The 23,999-nt window shown below is 44.4% G+C and overlaps 1 protein-coding gene across 1 annotated transcript in view; it reads left to right on the plus strand.

Annotated features, from left to right (window-relative positions):
• Window positions 1–23,999, plus strand: part of LOC124013344 (CXADR-like membrane protein) — a 138,033-nt gene that overhangs the window by 11,780 nt on the left and 102,254 nt on the right. The window lies entirely within an intron of this gene.

Raw genomic sequence — 23,999 nt, forward strand, 5'->3', positions numbered from 1 at the left:
GAGCTGATGGGGAAAATGAGTCTTCTTTCTCCTTGCAGTCAGTGTTGCTCCCCAGTCAGTTCATCCCTCGGATTTGTCTTTTTGCCCATTGGCTTGTTAACGTTTCACACTCTATTTTTAGAACACTTAGATTTTGACCTTTTACGATTCTTGATTTTTCTCTTTCTTCATCCCTCTTTCCATTCCAAATAATCCACATATGAAATATCACACTTCTAGGAATGGAGTCCCACAGCTCACACATTACCATGCCTCATAGAATGACCTATCCTGCAACATAGCCTACATGCATGTGTATAAACCCCTTCATGTGATCTATCAAGTTGAATGCAAACAGTGATTTTAAAACCATATCTGTCCCCTATTCTAGGTTATATTTAGACTGAACCTCCAGGGGCAGGCAAAGTATCTGTCAAATGTGGAGATGAGGTTAGGGAGTGACATGTTGCTGTGCTCTGGCCTCATCTCTCTCTTTTTCTTTCTTTCTCCCTCTCTCTGTTGTCTCACCTCTTCTGCTCTCTCTCTTTCTCTGTTCTCTCTCTCTGTCCTCTTTCACTCTTGCTCTCTCTTTCTCTCTACTCTATTCTCTCCCTCATTCTTTCTCTCCCTCTCTTTCTGTCTCTCTCAGTGGAAGCTGCAATCAAGTGGATCTAGATAGGGGCTCTGTTTTCTTTCTTACAGTGAGATATTTGTCGACTTTGCCACGGAGGCGCTCCCTCTCATGCACACACCATCTCCTCTCCAAGTCAATTAGTCACCTTGCACTCCACGTTAGCGCTAGCTAGCGTCTTGCTCAGATGCTCACATCAGGCCAGCCCACTGGCGTGACATGTCAACTCAGCAGAGCTAGTGGAATATTGAAGGTCCTCTTAAAGGTCCTCGTCTTGTCCCAGTTGAATTAAATGCATATTGCACAATTGGCCTATGGAGGAATTCTTATTTGGATTTTGGCTGCAATCAAAACAGGAATAATCATAATACTAGTGACAAATGGGAAAATCTATAAAACCTACAGTCTGTGCTTGATTCTGAAGTAGTTTCCTCTGGTTCATTATAAATCTCATTAGAAGTGTTGTTGGAGGAGTTTGTGCTCTAGACTGTAATCCTGACTCCTGACTGCTCATGCCTCTGCTGTATTGCTGTGGTGGTAAACAACATCTCTCACCCAGGCCACCTCTGTGCCTGAGATGAGTGTTTCTCTGTGGTGGCTGAACTAAACAGTGGTGATGGCGCGTGCAGAGGATGAGGTGGTGGTGGGGGGCTCAGTGTTAATTAGAAGAGAGCTGCACAGCAGGGGGCACACCACCTCACTGAGAGTCACTTCAGCGGGCTGACGGAAATTACAGTGGCTGACAGAAATCACAGTGACACCGCTGCTGCCGGGACTCCCCCGCCCCCCTGCCCACCTTTAGCCCATCACAGCCAAACATGCGGCAGGCAACTACCTCCCTTGGCACTAGTCTCAAATAGCATGAATGGAGAGAGGAATGGATAGCCTATGAGAGATGAGCCAAACTTGTTGAAACTGGAGGCCAGTAACACTGGCATGCACTGACTACAATTTTCTGGTGATAACTTTACCCCAGTAGAATGGTGACATATGTCACAAGATTACCTTATTAAAATCTGCTTTAGTTCCTTATGTCGTTCATCTATCCTGTTCTGGTCTTGAATGGGCTTTATTGTGTAGGTGGAAAGATGCTATGCATCATTTGTTTGATTTAAAGTTCATTCACATGCCCCATACGGTTTATTGTCAGCTTATGCAACCTAATCATAATTACATGTATGGTTGCCCTGGACAATGCCTGGTATGGAATTCATGCTCTGCACAAATTTTAGTAATTCGATGGATGCTTTGTACTTGTATCTTTCTTTTTCTTCCATAAAAGCACTTCTAGTTATTTTAACATGTCTAGTGTTTGTTGACTCTTATTGTCTCTGTGTCCTGTGTCATGATGTTGGCCTGGGGTTAGGTTTATGACAGTCAAAAATACCTCTTTCCCCTTTTTTCCTCTCTCTACCCTACTGATGTGAAATTTGAAAACCCCTTGGTTAATATAGAGATTCTGGGAACATCAGAAGGTGGGGGGAAATGAACTATATTCTGGTAATCCGACCAATTGAACAATTGAACATAAGCGGTGGTACTTAATGAATATGATGTTGGTTCAGTTGTCATCTGATGATCCTCAATGATAGGAGGACATAAACTCTACAGTGTACAGTCTACACATCAGAGTTATCGGATTCACATGTCAATTGTTGTTCAATTTAAATGTTTGAATATAAAATTATTGGTGAAAAGATTAAATGTAATATTAGCTTCCAATGAGAGATTTGGGTTTTCATAAGGTTAGGGCTCTGCTCAATCAGTGACCCGCCCCTGCGAAGAGACATGGGCTGTAGACTGTAAACACGCCCTTCTCCCTCCACTATATAGGCCCTTGACGACAATATAACCTCCGGTTCCAAGTACGTGAGGTCTGCAGCCTCTGCGTTAAAAGGACTAACATGTCAACTACAGAACTAAGCCAACCTCAGCGTGAGCTTTAGTTGTGAATGGTATGAACTTTGATCTCTTATTCACTACAGAAGTGATACCTCCTAGCCGTTGAGTTAGCAACAGCAGCTGCAAAGGAAAGAACAGACAGAGTATCCCGTCTATCACACAACGACGTTACTACAACGTATCCAATTGACCACCTGAGACATTCTTCAAAGGACTCGGTTTGGCAACACGGCCTTCCATCTACCACCAACCTACCGAAACGCAGCTCAGAGTAAAAATGTATTGCATTTTCCTTTTCCAAATGAGCGGTAATTTAGAATGGATAAGATACTGTATTTACGATAGCACAGCTTCTCCCTTTATTCCTCAGTCTTCCCGTTCTTTCACTCAAACCCAGCCCCTTTTCTTTTGTGTAACCAGCTGTCATATCTGTTCCGCCCGCTAGGGACGTTTTCCTTTATGATGTAATTTGTGATCAAGGTATGATTCATTATTTGTATATGTAATTCTGTGTGATTAGTTAGGTATTTAGTAAATAAATAATTAAACCCAATTTTGTATTGCTGATTCAACTTGTTAGCCAGGGTTTGTGAAGATAACCAAGAATTTACAACTTTCAGATGAGACTGAATTAAGGTGACGATTAATATTGACTGCTATTGATGTAAAATATTTTAAGAGTTTAAGAGTTTATTCGGGAAGATAACAGCTCTATAAATATTAGTTCATGGTGCCTCGACTCTCTAGTTAAATACATTTACATGATTAGCTCAATCAGGTAATATTAATTACGGAGAAAGGATTTTATAGAATAGCATGTCATATCACTTAATCCGGCATAGCCAAAGACACAACACCTGTTAAAATGTATTTAATGTCTTTTCTCAATTGTGTGACTTGTCTTTTTTGTTAGTCATTTTTGGGTCATGATTGCGGTCTTGTCTCATTGCTGAAACTCCCAGAAGGGCTCAGGAGAGGCGAAGGATGAGTCATGCGTCATCTGTCGAAACATGACCCGCCAAGCCATGCTTCTTAACACCTGCTCGTTTAATCCAGAAGCCAGCTGCACCAAAGTGTCGGAGGAAACACCTGCTCAGCCTGCAGGTGCCCGGCCCGCCACAAGGAGTCGCTAGAACACGATGAGCCAGGTAAAGCCCCCCCGGGCGAACGAACCCGAGGCTGTAGTGATGCCGCAACACTACAATGCAGTGCCTGGGGCTGCTGTGCCACTCGGAAGGCCTGTGTGGCTGTCTTTTAATATCAACTCAACTTTTTATAGTCTTAAGTCTGTAAACTATTTTGTTTTGTGTGTATGAATGCCAAGTAGGTTAGCTGTCATCATGGCGTCAGCAAATGGGGATCCCAATAAATAATACACTTGTTCTTGTAGTACTAGGGCTGTGGCGGTCACAAAATTTTGTCAGCCGGTGATTGTCAAGCAAATAACTGTCGGTCTCACAATAATTGACAGCTAATTGACAGCTAATAACAAAAACACATAGCATCTCCTGGCTTCCACAAGCCACTGATGCAGACCTTTGGAACATGTACATTTTTAAAAGTCTAATAAATCCATGTAATATAGCCTACGCCTTCACAATAAATACATCATTTATTTTAGACAGGTCTAAAGAGAAAATGTAGTCTATTTCAGAAGAACAGAATAGCATACTGAGTTGTCCTTATGTTAATGTCACACCTACTCCTGCTCCCTCCCTCCTGCGCTCAACGTCACTGGTCTACTAACCACCGGTCCTGGCAACTATATTACGCACACCTGTTCCCCATAATTACGCACACCTGGTCATCAGTTTCTCCTTGATTCTTACCCTTTATTTAGCCCTCACATGTCATCAGGTATTATTGTTTTCTCTCACGTTCAGTATGCTTCTCATGTTGGTTCATTTGTATCCTTCCATTATTAATACTACCTCAAAATATGGAAGCAGCGGAGGATAAAACCAACTTCCAGATGGTCAATGAACAGGGTCATCTACTCCACCAACACCAGCTGACGTAACTAGGTATGGCCATGTAGGAGGCCTCCTACCATGGATTGTCACAATGAGCCAATCCCCCAGTCTGCTCAGCCGTCCGCCCAGGTCAGCGATGCCCAACTGTTCCTTTTGGAGAAGTATGACGGTACCCCATCGAAATTCCATGGCTTCCTAGGTCGAATCTGGCTTTGCCAAATGTCTGTAAGCTACACTAGTTAATTTAACAGACAAGATTTGCTTAGAATTCCGTGGCATTATTTTATAGTATGAAGAATACAATTTAACAAAGCTGAATAAAATATAAATATTTTCTCCAAATGATTTGAGGGAGTGCACACATACGGCTATTCTGTGTTGAGTGGTTAACAAAGAAAAGGTACTCCTACATGCTTAATTTAGAGTTATTCATGTAACTTTAGTTGTCCAGGCCTCCTGAATGGGCAGTGGTCTAAAGCACTGCACCGCAGTGCTAGCTGTGCCACTAGAGCTCTTGTTTTGAGTCCAGGCTCTGTCGCAGCCGGCCGCGACAAGGAGGCTCACGTGGTGGCGCAATTGGCCCAGCGTCATCCGGGTTAGGAGAGGATTTGGCCGGCAGGGATGTTGCTGTCCCTTCGCATACTAGCGACTCTTGTGGCGGGCTGGGTACAATGCATGCTGACACGGTTACCAGGTGTACAATATTTCCTCCGACACATTGGTGCGTCTGGCTTCCGGGTTGAGCAAGCTTTGTGTCAAGAAGCAATGCCGCTTGGCTGGGTTGTGTTTCGGAGGACGCATGGCTCTCGACCTTTGCCTCTCCTGAGTCTGTACGGGAGTTGCAGCGATGGGACAGGACTGTAAATACCAATTGGATACCATGACATTCGGGAGAAAAAGGGGTCAAAAAATAAATGTATTAATGATGCGACTCTAATGAGAATTTGAAAAAAGTTGTTTGAAAGGCATGAGCTGTGCTTTGTTTTTTCGCAGGTTGTACACACTTCATTAGTCTGTCATTCACACTTCGACAAGCACTTGATAATGCCTCTAATTTCACGGCAGCATCCCCTTTGTGGCCATAATGCATAATCCATGCAACTGCGCGCATTCTTATCCAATTCCAAGGTGCATATTGAAGTTATTTGAAGAATTGTCCACATTTACTTTTCTTACCTAGTTAAATAAAGGGAAATAGATAAATAAAATAAGTGCAGCAATGTGCAGTAGGCTGTAAGACATTCGTGGCAAAACATCATTATCGAAAGTGGCTGAAAATGCAATTATACATGTAATACTTTTATTAGATGGTGCATTTTTTATGGTGAAAATGATATAATCCAAACTTGAAACTCACACGCTACTTATCAAATCAAGTTTATTTATATAGCCCTTCTTACATCAGCTGATATCTCAAAGTGCTGTACAGAAACCCAGCCTAAAACCCCAAACAGCAAGCAATGCAGGTGTAGAACCACGGTGGCTAGGAAAAACTCCCTAGAAAGGCCAAAACCTAGGAAAATACTTAGAGAGGAACCAGGCTATGTATGGTGGCCAGTCCTCTTCTGGCTGTGCCGGGTGGAGATTATAACAGAACATGGCCAAGATGTGTGGTCCTTCTGTAGCTCAGTTGGTAGAGCATGGCGCTTGTAACGTCAGGGTAGTGGGTTCGATCCCCGGGACCACCCATACGTAGAATGTATGCACACATGACTGTAAGTCGCTTTGGATAAAAGCGTCTGCTAAATGGCATATTTTTTTATATATATTTTTTTTTATGTTCAAATGTTCATAAATGACCAGCAGGGTCAAATAATAATAATCACATTAGTTGTCGAGGGTCCAATAGGTCAGCAACTCAGGAGTAAATGTCAGTTGGCTTTTCATAGCTGACTTATGTATGCCAGTTAGGCTGTAAACTCCTTGTAGAGCGGATTGTTGTGCTTAATTTGGACACTTTAGTTGTGATACAAACCTTATCAAAACATATAGGCCTATGGGCTAGGCTACATGAGGTGTGCTAGGCTACGTGAGATGTGTGACTATGATTTTAAAAAAGTTTCATAAAAAAGGCTGTTTCTTATGCTGTGGGCATCATTCACAAGTGATAATATATCATTCACAAGTGATAGGCTAATATTGTCACGCATCAGACTATTATTGATATACTCTTGTTTTTACATATACTAAATAATATATGTGAGAAATTAGTTTTGAATTAGAATGGACCATTATCATGCACCTGTCTCAACAGGGGCACCGGGAAAAAATACATTATGCACTTAAATAGCGAATGGAGAAATTTTCATGCCAGCCAGGTAGGCTATACTCCTGTTTTTAAAGAGAAGCAATGGGCTTAATATTAGGAAAGTTGAGAAATAAATATAGTAGGCCTAGCCTATAGACAGCTGATGAGATTCACACACCATCACTCCGTTTTCTTTTGCAATTGCATAGCCTATTAAAATGTTGCGCAACATGAACTCATGGGCACTCATGAAGTGTTTGATTAGATTTTTTGAACACATTTGCATTGATGTCAGAGTGATTAGAGGGACACTAGTGTGCTTGAGTACCAGGCAGTTAGCAAGTTTGGTATGCTACTAATGACCACCAGCAGCATCAGAGCTTGGAGAAGCCTAATTACAGTGACTAAATGGTCACATGAAATTTGACTGCCTTCATGACTAGTGACCGCAGGTGTTAGCGGTAATGCGCCCCACAACAGCCCTATCTGTGACCCACTAACCAAACCTCACTGTGAGCTGTGAGTGATTAAATTACAACCAGATTTACAGTACTTAATCATTGAGAGATGTTTTTTGAATGGTTTGAGTTTACTGTAATTCAAACCATATCCACATCTTGCTTTCATGAACTAATATTCCCTTCCAAAATATTTGTCTTAAATTGTAAAGCCCACCCTGCAGATTTATAGACTAGTTAGACACTCTCTTGTTTGTGTGTGTTTGCATGCGTTCACATCAACAGCATGATTTACTGTCATTCTTGTGGGTTTGGAGTTCACTTTGAAAACAGGGTCGTTCCAAAGTGTTTAGCGAGAGAAGTAAATATCAATGAAAGTGAAATATAATGGTGATGGTATGTTGCAGTGATTCATTCTGTTGCTGTTCCTTTACATTAATCCAAACACCTTAGTTTGACTTTTCCGTATTTGATGGTGTATTATCTAGAGTTGCTTTGTATTAAGGTCAATGTTAGGAACTCTTTTTATTAATTGACTAGAGATCTTGGTATTTTGAGATGTACACTCATTGACGCCACAAATACGGTTTGCATAATAGGGCAGCCTCTGTCTCAGCAAGAGGTTGTCCTAATGTTTAGATCACACAGATCATACCAGAACCAGTTTATTTTATATCCAATTGGTAGTTACAGTCTTGTCCCATCGCTGCAACTCCCGTACGAATTCGGGAGAAGTAAAGGTCGAGAGCCATGCCTCCCCGAAACACGGCCAAGCTGTAATGCTTCTTGACACACTGCCCGCTTAACCTGGAGGGCAGCCGCACCAATGTGTCAGAGGAAACCCCGTCCAACTGGCAACGTGTCAGTGTGCATGCGCTCGGCCCGCCACAGAAGTTGCTAGAGTGCGATGGACAAGGACATCCAGGCCGGCCAAACCCTCCCCTAACCCAGACGACGCTGGGCCAATTGTGCTCCGCCTCATGGGTCTGCTGGTCGCGGCTGGCTGTGACACAGCCCGGGATTGAACCCGGATCTTTAGTGACGCCTCTAGCACTGAGATGCAGTGCCTTAGACCACTGCACCACTCGGAAGGCCTGAACCTTTTTTTTTTGATGACAAAATAATTTTTATGCACAGCAGAGTGACATTAACTCCCTGCGGTAGGTGATTGCTCCGCTCTGCTCTGCGTGTCAGAAAGGAAGGGAAAATGAAAACACAGTGGCGATAGGATAGGATAGGATTGATCCTGTTTGTGCTAGGATATTAAGTCACCTACTATTAAGCTTAGGTTAGGGAACCACCATGCTTATAGAGCAGAAAACTCTGCTGAAGTAGCCCTTTTTATTCCCTCTTCTCTATCTCGCTCTCCCCCCGAACAGATGGTACCACCATTCCTGTTTCTTTACGAGTCGTTAGACTTAACTTTGGTGTGAAATGGAGCCTTTACACCGTGCTGGACGTGCAGATGTGTATCCTCGCTGGTTTTATGTTTCCGTGGTGTGGTGGTTGGATTCTGGGCAGGCATGGCACAGGCCCAAAATTTGATCCATGGGTCTCATTAAAGGATTTTCTCCAATGGACCCAGACTGAGGTAACACAACATCACCCTCAACAAAAAAACTTCCTGAGTTCCTATCACATCTCTTTAAGGCCTGACATGACTCCTCCTTGGAAGAAAGAAAATAGCCATTGTGGTTATGTGCTGCTGCTAATTTTTATAGCAGAAACAAATTGAGCCTGTTTGGGGTTTTAGCGGAAACGTGTGTGGTTAATGCCACTAACTAACTGTTTGGGGCGGCAGCGTAGCCTAGTGGTTAGAGCGTTGGACTAGTAACCGGAAGGTTGCGAGTTCAAACCCCTGAGCTGACAAGGTACAAATCTGTCGTTCTGCCCCTGAACAGGCTGTTAACCCACCGTTCCCAGGCCGTCATTGAAAACAAGAATGTGTTCTTAACTGACTTGCCTGGTTAAATAAAGGTAAAAAAAAAAAAAAAAAAATAAATTAAAACTATTTCCTCGCTAACAGCAACAACAAAAAAATGGAATAGAGAAATAATCACAATTACAACTCCATTATCTTCAGCTCATGGCATCCTCCTTATTTTAGCGGCACTATTTCCCAGTGGAATGATGGGATAAAACGAGTGACTCCTACCGTCTGACATTACGGCGGCAATGATGGTCTACAAAAAATGTCCTGTCAGGCTGGGAAGATGCCATCCACTTTATTAACCGCTACACGTGGATGCACTCCTGATAGTGAATAATGAGCCAGCACTGGACCCTCCATGCCCTCCCTGCCTCCCTCCACAATCCCCTCACTCCCCATCCTTGTTAACAAGCCAATAAAATGTCCCTCTACTCTGGTTTGGTTTAGCTGTGAGAAAAGCCAAAGAGATACCTGCTGCCTCAGCTACTCTCTCTAACCCATAGTGTTCCATAGGTAGAACCAAAGAAGGCATATTCTGTAGCAGCATCATAATAACGTTACACAATTTGCCCAAAGGGAATGTCTGTGGTATGGCGTCAACAGCTCACAGCAAGCCCCAACTCTGTAAGGTTACAAAGGAATCACCAATGCTCGCTCCATAGTTTTTCATAGAAAGTGTCAACCCGGTAGCGTTTCAGAAAACCATCAGCCCCGTAACGCTTCAAAGACGACGCCAACCCAGTATCACTTCACAGAGACCGGGAAACAATGCCTCATTGGACATCTTCAACCCCATAACATTCTGTGGAAACCATCATTAAACGTAGAGCTTCCCATACATGCATCATCAAGCCCACAGAGTTACTGCAAAGGCCTAAAGGAGAGGTGTCTGTGGCATCTTTAGCAGGCCGGCTCTTCTGAGCACCCTTCTTGTTTCTCAGCCTCTGTTTCCTTTGTGAGGTATGATGTACACCAACCCAATCTTATTAAGTAATTTGTGCTTCAACAGGGCATGAGGGAGATGCTGTTTATAGGATCAGCCTGCCTACAAATGATAATTGCTTGTGTTCCCACGTCTTGGCGTTGATCTGCTTAATATATCTTTGTTCACTTTTTAATAGCAATGCCTAAGCCGTAGGTGTAGCATTAACAGGATTGCGAGTATAGAGATATAATTGTGAAGGCTAGTCCAAAAGATCTCTTGTATGGGAGTCAATGTCATTCTTATGTCCTTCAAATGATTATTTTTGCACATTTCATTGTTTTTCTGTCTTAGATGGCACCGCTTCTGGAAATATTCTTATTGTCTTATCTTGTATTCCATTCAGCATTTGAATAAATCCATTACCTAGTAATCCCTTTTCCACTGCATATTTCCGGTTTCATACAGTGTTTTTCAGTAAGAAGACATAATCCGGTCTAAATCATATGAAGGAGGAAACAAGACCCGATCGACTTTATTGGAGGAAATAGTGCATTAGTCAATGAATGAATGGATAGAGTGTGCAGAATGTGTCAAATATGTTTTAAGAATGTATTAATGTCTCCACTCCCTAATTCAAATGACGGCAGATCCACTGTGGTGTGTGAAGGAATCCCAGCATGCATGGTCAGATGAGGCCTGGTCGTCAGCGCCACTGAGCACGTCAACTCTAAATGTCCCCAAATGTCACAGTACAACTGACTGAGCGAGGTGGGAAATGGATTTATAGATGAGAAGAGATGCCAGATCACAGGCACGAGATGGGATTCCATTTCTACCATCCCAGTTAACATGGTACATTCATGCTTTATTTGTGAGAACGAAGCCTCCAAATATGAGATATCTCTTGTAGCGGTACACGTACCGTACTGTGCTGTCACTCTTTAAGCCTCACTTTTACCACTGTGGTCACATCCAACGTTTCCCGGGATGTGAAGAGGTCATGTGGTGTAGCTGTGAGACATGGTAAAATGACCTTTTGACCTTTAATATGCTTATTAAGGAGATATTGGGCCGGTAGTTCAGTTTTGCCCCTTCTCAGGATGGCTTGACAGGGCAGAAAGCAGGGTATAGAGTGGTGGTGGTTGGGGGGTGGAGATGTGGGATTAGACGTGGTTGTGTTAATGACACTGTTACCTGGAATAACAGTGTGAAGTATGGAGTTTGTGCCTTACCTCCCGACATGTCCTGGTGACTCTCAGTGTAGCAGATTGGGGTTGATGCTAGCTCACTGGATGTTAGAGCACACAACCTGAGACAACAGCTCACTACACTATCGGAATACATTAGTTATGAATTAAACAGTGATGACTGCTGGTATTTATTGTTCATTCTATAGAAAATGCTAGGTGGGGAAGTGTTGTGGGAGGCATCCATATTCATTTACATTGCAGTCATTTAGCTTTATGCTCACATCCATGTGTCATGCTCACATCCAATGGTGTGGGGTTCATTCCCATGATTACAATAGTACACACCCTCTAACAGACACTGTATTTCATGAACCCATAGCACAGGGGAAAGACACACAGGAGCCGTGGGTGTCCCAAATGGCACTGCATTGCCTTTAAAGTGCACTACTTTTGACCAGGCTCCATAGGGCTCTGATCAAATGTAGTGCACTATTAGGGAATAGGGTACCATTTGAGAAACTACCGTGGGGATAATTCCTTATGGTTCCTCCCTCACTCTAGTCAGGACCGAGACAGGCCAATGAAATTAGTCCCAGGCATGACACTTGTCTTGCTCACTGGGACAGTACATATTTCACAAATGGTATCTCAAAGCAGTGTTATTCACACATACAGCCTAACACACACACACACACACACACACACACACACACACACACACACACACACACACACACACACACACACACACACACACACACACACACACACACACACACACACACACACACACACACACACACACACACACACACACACACACACACACACACACACACACACACACATATCTACTATGCACAAACACACACACACAAAATGCATATTGTATTGCATTACTAGTAGTGTGTGTGTATTCCTTCTTCATCACCAGGACTGCATTGTATTTGTGTGTGTGTGTGTGTGTGTGCAGCTCATCCATCATGAACACTGACCGTCTCATGCCCTCAGAGGAACACAGAGCTGTGACTGTGACATTGACATTCATTCTGTCGCTCTCTCTCTCTCTCTCTCTCTCTCTCTCTCTCTCTCTCTCTCTCTCTCTCTCTCTCTCTCTCTCTGTGGCAATGCAACAACCCACTCACTCACTCTCTCTCTGTGGCAATGCAACAGCCCAGTCACTCACTCTCTCTCTGTGGCAATGCAACAACCCACTCACTCACTCTTTCTCTGTATATCTCTCTGTCCCTCTCTCACTCCTGCTCTCCAGGACTTGCTCGCTGTGACTGCAGGTGTGTTGTGTTCCCACCTTGACAAGCATCTCCATGTCTGTGTCTGCATCCCAAATGGGCCCCCTTCCCTATATAGTGCAGTACTTTTGACCAGGGCCCATAGTGAATACGGTTCCATCATTCCTCTGCCTGTCTGTCCCATTGGAAGGGTACATACAGGTAACTGCCAAAATAAAGGAAACACTTGAGTAAATGAGGGATACAAAGTATATTGAAATTATGTGCTTCCACACAGGTAACAAAAAAAAATCCCAGTTGCCCATTATTTTGGCTACCATGTCTAGAAGAAGAGGTCTCTGTGACTTTGAAAGAGGGTCTCAAAGGAGCATAGGGGGGTTAAAGGGTGGGTGTATGTGTGTGTGTCAGTCACCAGATCTCAACCCAATTGAACACTTATGGAAGATTCTGGAGTGGCGCCTGAGACAAAATATGGAATTTCTCATAGAAAAATGGTGTCGCATCCCTCCAGTAGAGTTCCAGACACTTGTAGAATCTATGCCAAGGCAGATAGAAGCTGTTCTGGAACGTAGTCGCCCAACGCCCTATTAAGACACTTTGTTGGTATTTCCTTTATTTTAGCGGTTACCTGTAGGTGTCTGTTCCAAACACTGCATCTCTCTCTGCTAATGTGAGTGATGAATCAGCACAGCCACCCCCATCAATCTGACATCTTGAGGAAGGTGAGCGAACAGAGAAATGTGTGTGTGTGTTTGTTTGTTTTTGAGTTTTTGAGTGTGTGTCCGTTCTTGTGTTTGTATCTGCCAGTAAGTTTGTGTGCGTGTGTAGAGCAGGGTTTCCCAAAGCTGGTCCTGGAGCACCCCCTGGGTGCACATTTTGGTTTTTGCCCTAGAACTACACAGCGGATTCAAATAATCAGCTAATCATCAAGCTTTGATCGTTTGAATCAGCTGTGTAGTGTTAGGGGAAATAAACAAGAACCAAGTTTGGGAAATGCTGTTTTAGAGAGAAATCTCAGCTCTGCCTCTCCCTCCAACCCCCTGTAGCTGATGGATCTGAAGGTTGGTAGGGCTGGCATGCTGGGCTCTTACTGCCAAATGAAGACTATCCTATTACACTGTCCAACTAGTAGAAGTAGAGAAAAGAGAGGATGCAGGAGTGGAGGGGAGAGGAGAGGAGAGGGAGAAAGATAGGAGGGATGAGGAGAGGAGAGGTGGGGGAAAAGGAGAGGGAGAGGGAGAGTGGGAGAGGGAGAGTGGGAGAGGGAGAGTGGGAGAGGGAGAGTGGGAGAGGGGGAGAAGGGAGAGGGAGAGGGAGAGTGGGAGAGGGGGAGAGGGAGAAGGAGAGTGAGACTAAAAGTAAATATAGGTAGAAAGGTTGTCTGTCCTGGACAGCACACATCCAGCTTCTCTCTGACAGAGCACAGGTCTCCACCTTTCTCTTTTTATCTCTTTTTATCTCCTTTTACCTAACCTCCTCTCACACCCTTCTCTCACATCCCCTCTGCAGTGCTGGCACACTGCTATGGGCCCCACCTGTTCTGGGTTGTACTGCACTGTTGTCACACAGGGAGGACCTCTACACACACACACACACACACACACACACACACACACACACACACACACACACACACACACACACACACACACACACACACACACACACACACACACACACACACACACACACACACACACACACACACACACACACAGTCTCTCTCTCTCTCAAACATACCCACACACACCTCCCCCCTCACCCCCTCTGCAGAACATCCTGCCCCTCTGCAAGTTGCCCACCACTAACTGCTCCGTGACCCACCCATGTGTTGTACACCCCCGTACCCGCGAGCCGCCCACCTATCCACCCACCAGACTCCTTCCACCCCCACCTCACCTTAACAAATGGTCCAGAAATGTGGTAAATGTTCCCTTGTCTTAATGTCACTTCACCATTCTGTGGCATAATCCTGACATTTTCATGCGAGTCATTGGGGTAAAGAGGGCTCGTGTGTGTGTGTTTCAGGAGGGTGAAAGGTATGATGGGGTTGGGCTGCATCCACCAAGGAACCATCTCACATTTACCCCCCTCTCACCACCCCCTCGAATTCCAGGGCTATCCATGCCCCACCCCCGCTGGCCCACCCCAGTTGGCAAACAGGACACCATTCACGCAACTTGCTGACAGCAAATAAACAAGGCTCTAATGGTCATCACAGTGATCGTAGCGCCTCCACACTGTCACGTCCATCAGCCCTCTCGTTCCTAAGTCAGCAGCTTTTTTAAATTAATCTCCCTCCGCCCGCTCGTTAAGAGATGTGCTGGCGCAAGTCAATTCATTGTTGAAGTATCTGTGGAAAATCTATTCAAAACCAGGGGAGCAGCTGCGTAGGTGTTTGAGTTATGTGCTTGGTGCATGCCATAGAGCAAATCAAATCAAATGTTTTTATAAAGCCCTTCTTACATCAGCTGATGTCACAAAGTGCTGTACAGAAACCCAGCCGAAAACCCCAAACAGCAAGCAATGCAGGTGTAGAAGCACGGTGGCTAGGAAAATCTCGCTAGAGAGGCCAGAACCTAGGAAGAAACCTAGAACCAGGCTATGAGGAGTGGCCAGTCTTCTTCTGGCTGTGCCGGGTGGAGATTATACCAGAAAATGGCCAAGATGTTCAAATGTTCATAGATGACGAGCAGGGTCAAATAATAATAATCACAGTGGTTGTCGAGGGTGCAACAGCTCAGCACCTCAGAAGTAAATGTCAGTTTGATTTTCATAGCCGATCACTCAGAGTATCTCTACTGCTCCTGCTGTCTCTAGAGAGTTGAAAACAGCAGGTCTGGGACAGGTAGCACGTCCGGTGAACAGGTCAGGGTTCCATAGCCGCAGGCAGAACTGTTGAAACTGGAGCAGCAGCACGGCCAGGTGGACTGAGGACAGCAAGGAGTCATCAGGCCAGGTAGTCCTGAGCCATGGTCCTAGGGCTCAGGTCCTCCGAAAGAGAGAAAGAAAGAAATAGAAAGAGAGAAAGAAAGAAATAAAGAGAGAGAGAATTAGAGAGCATACTTAAATTTACACAGTACACCGGATAAGACAGGAGAAATACTCCAGATATAACAGCCTGACCCTAGCCCCCCGACATGTAAACGACTGCAGCATAAATAGGTGTATCCAAGATGGCGTAGCAGTCAGACGTCTTTGTCTTGTCTCGTCCCATGTGTATATATCTTTTTCTTCGCGTTTTCTTCACGTTCTTTTAAACATTTATCCTAAACCTCAACTTCAAAATACTCTCCTGCAACCCGCCTCACCCAATGTGGTGTGGATCAGTTTTTTTTTTCCTAAACTATTTCTATTTACCTCCGTTCTGGAATTCCGAAGCTAGCTAGCTAACTAGCTACCAGCTATCAATCAGCTAACCACTGCTATCGCCGTGTTCCCCAGTCAGCCCAACCACTCACTGGACCCATATGTTCAATTGGCTACGCATGCCTCTCTCTAATATTAATATGCCTCGTCCATTACTGTCCTGGTTAGTGATTACTGTCAATATTTCACTGTAGAACCTCAAGCCCTGCTCAATATGCCTTAACCAACCATGTTGTCCCACCTCCCACATATGTGATGACATCACCTGGTTTAAGCGTCTCTTGAGACGATATCTCTCATCATTACTCAATGCCTAGGTTTACCTCCAATGTACTCACATCCTACCTTACCTTTGTCTGTACATTATGCCTTGAATCTATGCCATCGTGCCCAGAAACCTGCTACTTTTACTCTCTGTTCCGAACGTGCTAGACGGCCAGTTCTTATAGCATTTAGCCGTACCCTTATCCTACTTCTCCTCTGTTCCTCTGGTGATGTAGAGGTTAATCCAAGTCCTGCAGTGCCTAGCTCCACTCCCCTCCCCAGGTAAAAGCCTTGGTTTCATGCATGTTAACATTAGAAGCCTACTCCCTAAGTTTGTCTTACTCACTGCTTTAGCACACTCTGCTAACCCGGATGTCTTAGCAGCGTCTGAATCCTGGCTTAGGAAAACTACAAAAAAAACTGAAATCTCCATTGCTAAGTATAACATTTTCCGCCAAGATAGAACTACCAAAGGGGGCGGTGTTGCAATCCACTGCAAATATAGCCTGCAGAGTTCTGTATTACTATCCAAGTCTGTACCCAAACAATTCGAGCTTCTACTTCGAAAACTCCCCTTTCCAGAAACAAGTCTCTCACTGTTGCCGCTTGCTATAGACCTCCCTCTGCACCCAGCGGTTCCCTCGATACCATATGTGAATTGATTGCCCCCCCATCTATCTTCTGAGCTCGTGCTACTAGGTGACCTAAACTGGGACATGCTTAACACCCCGGCCATCCTACAATCCAAGCTTGATGCCCTCAATCTCACACAAATTATCAATGAACCTACCAGGTACAACTCCAAATCCATGAACACGGGGAAACCCTCATAGATGTCCTCCTAACTAACTCGCCCTCCAAATACACCTCTGCTTTTTAAATTCAAGATCTCAGTGACCACTGCCTCATTGCCTGCATCCGGTCTGCGACCAAACGACCACCTCTCATCACTGTCAAACGCTCCATAAAACACTTCTGTGAGCAGGCCTTTCTAATAGACCTGGCCGGGGTATCCTGGAATGACATTGACCTCATTCCATCAGTAGATGATGCCTGGCTATTCTTTAAAAGTGCCTTCCTCACCATCTTAAATAAGCATGCCCCATTCCAAAAATGTAGAACTAGGAATAGATATAGTCCTTGGTTCACTGCAGACCTGTCTGCCCTTGACCAGCACAAAAACATCCTGTGGCGTTTTGCATTAGCATCGAATATCCCCAGTGATATGCAACTTTTCAGGGAAGTTAGGAACAAAAATACACAGGCAGTTAGGAAAGCTAAGGTTAGCTTTTTCAAACAGAAATTTGGATCCTGTAGTACTAACTCAAAGTTCTGGGACACTGTAAAGTCCATGGATAATAAGAGCACCTCCTCCAAGCTGCCCACTGCTCTGAGGCTAGGAAACACTGTCACCACTGATAAATCCACTATAATTGAGAATTTCAAGAAGCATTTCTCTACGGCTGGCCATGCTTTCCACCTGGCTACCCCTACCCTGGTCAACTGCCTGGCACCCTCCACAGTAACCCGCCAAAAGCCCCCACCATTTCTCCTTTACCCAAATCCAGATAACTGATGTTCTGAAACAGCTGCAAAACCTGGACCCCGACAAATCCACCGAGCTAGACAATCTGGACCCTCTCTTTCTAAAATGATCTGCCGAAATTGTTGCAACCCCTATTACTATCCTGTTCAACCTCTCTTTCATATCGTCTGAGATTTCCAAAGATTGGAAAGCTGCCGCAGTCATCCCCCTCTTCAAAGGGGGAGACACTCTAGACCCAAACTGCTACAGACCTATATCTATCCTACCCTGTCTTTCTAAGGTCTTCGAAAGCCAAGTTAACAAACAGATTGCTGACCATTTTAAATCCCACCGTACCTTCTCCGCTATGCAATCTGGTTTCAGAGCTGGTCATGGGTGCACCTCAGCCATGCTCAAGGTCCAAAATGACATCATAAGAGACATTACCGCCATCGATAAGAGACATTACTGTGCAGCGGTATTCATCGACCTGGCCAAGGCGTTCGACTCTGTCAATCACCACATTCTTATTGGCAGACTCGACAGCCTTGGTTTCTCAAATGATTGCATCGCCTGGTTTACCAACTACTTCTCTGGTAGAGTTCAGTGTGTCAAATCGGAGGGCCTGTTGTCCGGACCTCTGGCAGTCTGTATGGGGGTGCCACAGGAGTCAAACCTCGGGCTGACTCTCTTCTCTGTATACATCAATGATGTTGCTCTTGCTGCTGGTGATTATCTGATACACCTCTACGCAGACGACACCATTCTGTATACTTCTGGCCCCTCTTTGTACACTGTTAACTAACCTCCAGATGAGCTTCAATGCCATACAACTCTCCTTCCGTGTCCTCCAACTGCTCTTAAATGCAAGTAAAACGAAATGCATGCTATTCAACCGGTCACTGCCTGCACCTGCTCGCCCGTCCAGCGTGACTACTCTGGACGGCTCTGACTTAGAATACGTGGACAACTACAAATACCTAGGTGTCTGGTTAGACTGTAAACTCTCCTTCCAAACTCACATCAAGCATCTCCAATACAAAATGAAATCTATAATTGGCTTCCTATTTCGCAACATAGCATCCTTCACTCATGCTGCCAAACATACCCTCATAAAACAGACCATCCTACCGATCCTCGACTTCAGTGATGTCATCTATTAAATTGCCACCAACACTCTACTCAACAAACTGGATGCAGTCTATCACAGTGCCATCAGTTTTGTCACCAAAGCCCCATACATTACCCACCATTGTGACCTGTACGCTCTCGTTGGTTGGCCCTCGCTTCATTCTCATCGCCACTTTATCTCAGCTCACTGGTCACCATAGCAGCACCCACTCGTAGCTTGCGCTCCAGCAGGTATATCTCACTAGTCACCCCCAAAGCCAATTCCTCCTTTGGTCGTCTTTCCTTCCAGTCTCTGCTGCGAATGACTGGAACGAACTGGAAAAATCTCTGAAGCTGGAGACTCATATCTCCCTCACTAGCTTTAAGCTCCAGCTGTCAGAGCAGCTCACAGATCACTGCACCTGTACATAGCCCACCTGTAAATCACCTACCTCATACTGTATTTATTTATTTATCTTGCTCCTTTGCACCCCAGTATCTCTACTTGCACATTCATCTTCTGCACAACTACCATTCCAGTGTTTTAATTGCTATGTTGTATTTACTTCGCCACCATGGCCCATTTATTGCCTTAACTCCCTTATCTTACCTTATTTGCACTTTTTGTTTTCTCTTGTTCTACTGTATTATTGACTGTTTTGTTTATTCCATGTGTAACTCTGTGTTGTTATATGTGTCGAATTGCAAATGCTTTATCTTGGCCAGGTCGCAGTTGCAAATGTGAACTTGTTCTCAACTAGCCTACCTGGTTAAATAAAGGTGAAATTTAAAAAAAAAAAATACTGGAGGCTGAGACAGGAGGGGATGGGAGACACTGTGGCCCCTTCCGACAATAACCTCGGACAGGGCCAAACAGGCAGGATATAACCCCTCCCACTTTGCCAAATCACAGCCCCCACACCACTAGAGGGATATCTTCAACCACCAACTTACCATCCTGAGACAAGGCTGAGTATAGCCCACAAAGATCTCCGCCACGGCACAACCCAAGGGGGGGCACCAACCCGGAGAGGAAGATCACGTCAGTGACTCAACTCACACAAGTGATGCACCACTCCTAGGGACGGCATGGAAGAGCACCAGTGAGCAAGTGACTCAGCCCCTGTAATAGGGTTAGAGGCAGAGAATCCCAGTGGAGAGAGGGGAACCGGCCAGGCAGAGACATCAAGGGTGGTTCGTAGCTCCAATGCCGTTCCAGTGGCTTACTGGTGCTCTTCCATGCAGTTGCTTCAGTGCCATTTGGCACACATAGATTGTGTACCCTAAATGGTTTCCCTATTCCCTAGGTAGTGCACTACCCTAGCTTATGGGCACTGGTCAAAACTAGTGCATGATATATGGAATAGGCTACCATTTGGAACAACACAGTATGGCACCAAGTCAACTGGGGTTTAAAAATATATTGACTATTGAGACTTGTGCACATGTAACAGTATAATTTAGACCGTCCCCCTCGCCCATACCCGGGCGCGAACCAGGGACCCTCTGCACACATCAACAACAGTCACCCACGAAGCATCGTTACCCATCGCTCCGCAAAAGCCACGGCCCTTGCAGAGCAAGAGGAACCACTACATTAAGGTGATGTCACCGATTGAAACACTATTTAGCGCGCACCACCAGCCTTTTCAAATCCGTTACACACAGTATAGGTGATGATACTGTACTGTATGTGTGATAGGGGATTTTGTGCCTATTTTACAAACTTGAAGAAATTGTATGAATTTATGAAGTGTCAGAGACAGAAGATATGCCATTTAACCTAGAGTCTTAACAGGTTAACCGATTATTTTATTCAAAGATACTTACTGTAGTGCGTGCATACATTTTCATATGGGTGGCCCTTGCAGGAATCACAATCCTACTGTTGCGAGCACTATGCTCTACCAACTGAGTAACACAGGATCACCTTCAGATAGGAATGTACTGTATGTTCAGCTACGCCCGTACTGAATGTTCAGCTAAAAACGCTAATTCGTTAATAATAGTCATTAATAATATTATCCGAGGTAATGCTTCTTTGTGTTCCAGTAAACCATGCCAATCCCGGTGACCACCGACTGACTCTTGACATCCATGAATGTTGATTGTTGAAATTTGGTCGGTTTGCCATGTTCTTCATTTGTACATAAAATACCAGTCAAAAGTTTTGGCACACATACTCATTCCAGGGTTGTTCTTTATTTTTACTATTTTCTACATTGTAGAATAATAGTGAAGACATCAAAACTATGAAATAACACAATCATGTAGTAACCAAATCAAAATATTTTATGTTTGAGATTCTTCCTTGATGACAGCTTTGCACGCTCTAGGCATTCTCTCAACCAGATTCATGAGGTAGTCACCTGGAATGCATTTCAGTTAACAGGTGTGCCTTGTTAAAAGTTCATTTGTGGAATTTCTTTCCTTCTTATTTAATGTGTTTGAGCCAATCAGTAGTGTTGTGACAAGGTAGGGGTGGTATACAGACGATAGCTCTATTTGGTAAAAGATCAAGTCAATATTATGTCAAGAACAAATAAGCAAAGAGAAATGACAGTCCATCATTACTTTAAGACATGAAGGTCAGTCAATCCGGAACCTTTCAATAACTTTGAAAGTTTCTTCAAATGCAGTCGCAAAAACCATCAAGCGCTATGATGAAACTGGCTCTCATGAGGACCGCCACAGGAAAGGAAGACACATAGTTTCCTCTGCTGCAGAGGATAAGTTCATTAGAGTTCAAGCAACAGACACATCTCAACAATTGTTCAGGGGAGACTGCGTGAATCAGGCCTTTGTGGTCGAATTGCCTGTAAAGAAAGCACTACTAAAGACCACCAATAAGAAGAAGAGACTTCCTTTGGCCAAGAATCACGAGAAATGGACATTAGACCGGTCCAAATTTGAGATTTTTGGTTCCAACCGCCGTGTCTTTGTGAGATGCAGAGTAGGTGAACAGATGATCTCTGCATGTGTGTTTCCCACCGTGAAGCATGGAGGAGGAGGTGTGATGTGTGGGGGTGCTTTGTCAGTGATGTGTGGGCGTGCTTTGTCAGTGATTTATTTAGAATTCAAGGCACACTTAACCAGCATGGCTACCACAGCATTCTGCAGCAATACTCCATCCCATCTGGTTTGTGCTTAGTGGGACTATCATTTGTTGTTCAACATTACAATGACCAAACACACCTCCAGGCTGTGTAAGGGCTATTTGATTAAGAAGGAGAGTGATGGACTGTCTGCATTAAATGACCTGGCTTTCACAATCATTCAACCTCAACCCAATTGAGATGGTTTGGCATGAGTTGGACCACAGAGTGAAGAAAAAGCAGCCAACACATGCTCAGCATATGTGGGAACTCCTTCAAGACTGTTGGAAAAGCATTCCAGGTGAAGCTGGTTGAGAGAATGCCAAGAGTGTGCAAAGCTGTCATCAAGGCAAAGGGTGGCTACTTTGAAGAATCTCAAACATAAAATATATTTGATTTGGTTTTGAATGCCCCCTGGGTCTAACCTGTACTTATTTATCACATTCATTTACATTTACATTACATTTACATTTACATTTAAGTCATTTAGCAGACGCTCTTATCCAGAGCGACTTACAAATTGGTGCATTCACCTTATGAGATCCAGTGGAACAGTCACTTTACAATAGTGCATCTAAATCTTAAAGGGGGGGGGAGAGGGAATACTTATCCTATCCTAGGTATTCCTTAAAGAGGTGGGGTTTCAGGTGTCTCCGGAAGGTGGTGATTGACTCCGCTGTCCTGGCGTCGTGAGGGAGTTTGTTCCACCATTGGGGGGCCAGAGCAGCGAACAGCTTTGACTGGGCTGAGCGGGAGCTGTACTTCCTCAGTGGTAGGGAGGCGAGCAGGCCAGAGGTGGATGAACGCATTTGTTACTGTTAATGTTTAGTTTGGTCTTAGCTATTTATACCCTGCTTTTTATTTCCCATCTTATTTTCTCACTCGCTCTACTCATTGCATTCCCTACCTGTGTGGTAGCCTCAGCGGAGATACACTACATGACCAAAAGTATGTGGACACCTGCTTGTGGAACATCTCATTCCAAAATCATGGGCATTAATATAGAGTTGGGCCCCCCCTTTGCTACTATAACAGCCTCCACTCTTCTGGGAAGGTTTTCTTCTACATGAACATTGGATCATTGCTGTGGGGACTTATTTCCATTCAGCGACAAGAGCATTAGTGAGGTTGGGCACTGATGTTGGGCGATTAGGCATGGCTCACAGTCGGCGTTCCAATTCATCCCAAAGGTTTTCGATGGGGTTGTGCAGGCCACTCAAGTTCTTCCACACCGATCTCGACAAACCACTTCTGTATTGACCTCGCTTTGTGCACATTGGCATTGACCTGCTGAAACCGTAAAGGGCCTTCCCCAAACTGTTGCCACAAAGTTGGAACCACAGAATCGTCTAGAGTGTCATTGTATGCTGTAGCGTTTAGATTTCCCTTCACTGGAACTAAGGGGCCTAGCCCAAACCATGAAAAACTGCCATTATTCCACCTCCACCTTCCAAGCTCCCGACAAACAGTTCTTGTGCTGACAGTTAGAAACTGGGTAATGAGTGTTTCAACCGAGGACAGGCAATTTTTACGTGCTTCAGCACTCTGCGGTCCCGTTCTGTGAGCTTGTGTGGCCTACTACTTCGGCGCTAAGCCATTGTTGCTCCTAGACGTTTCCACTTCACAATAACAGCCCTTACAGTTGACCAGGGCAGAAATTTGACAAACTGACTTGTTGGAAAGGTGGCATTCTATGTCTATGGATATTGCATGGCTGTGTGCTCGATATTATAGATGTGTCAGTAACGGGTATGGCTGAAATAGCCAAATCCACTAATTTGAAGGGGTGTCCGCATACTTTTGTATATATAGTTTAGATACAGGAAATAGTGTCAGTGTATGCTAACTGTTAGTCATTCCAGAGGTACTCCAGCACAAAAATACAGTCCTCTACATCTCCTCTTTTGGTTGTTAGATATTGTAAAATCACTGATGCATTTAAAAAACAGCATTGGAACCAAGCATTTTGTTTAGCGGTATTAGTCTACTTTCTTGAAATTAGGGTATTTTTAGGGATAATGTATATTCATTCATACAGGGTATGGCAAAGTTAATGAAGCAGAGCCTCTGTTTCTATGTCTTTAGAAACACTTTCTCTGAAGCAGTGAAATTATTTTCTCAGTGTCTCTTGTGGGTTAGTCAGTGAACAG

This window comes from Oncorhynchus gorbuscha, linkage group LG02, assembly GCF_021184085.1.
Source record: "Oncorhynchus gorbuscha isolate QuinsamMale2020 ecotype Even-year linkage group LG02, OgorEven_v1.0, whole genome shotgun sequence".
Classification (NCBI taxonomy): domain Eukaryota; kingdom Metazoa; phylum Chordata; class Actinopteri; order Salmoniformes; family Salmonidae; genus Oncorhynchus; species Oncorhynchus gorbuscha.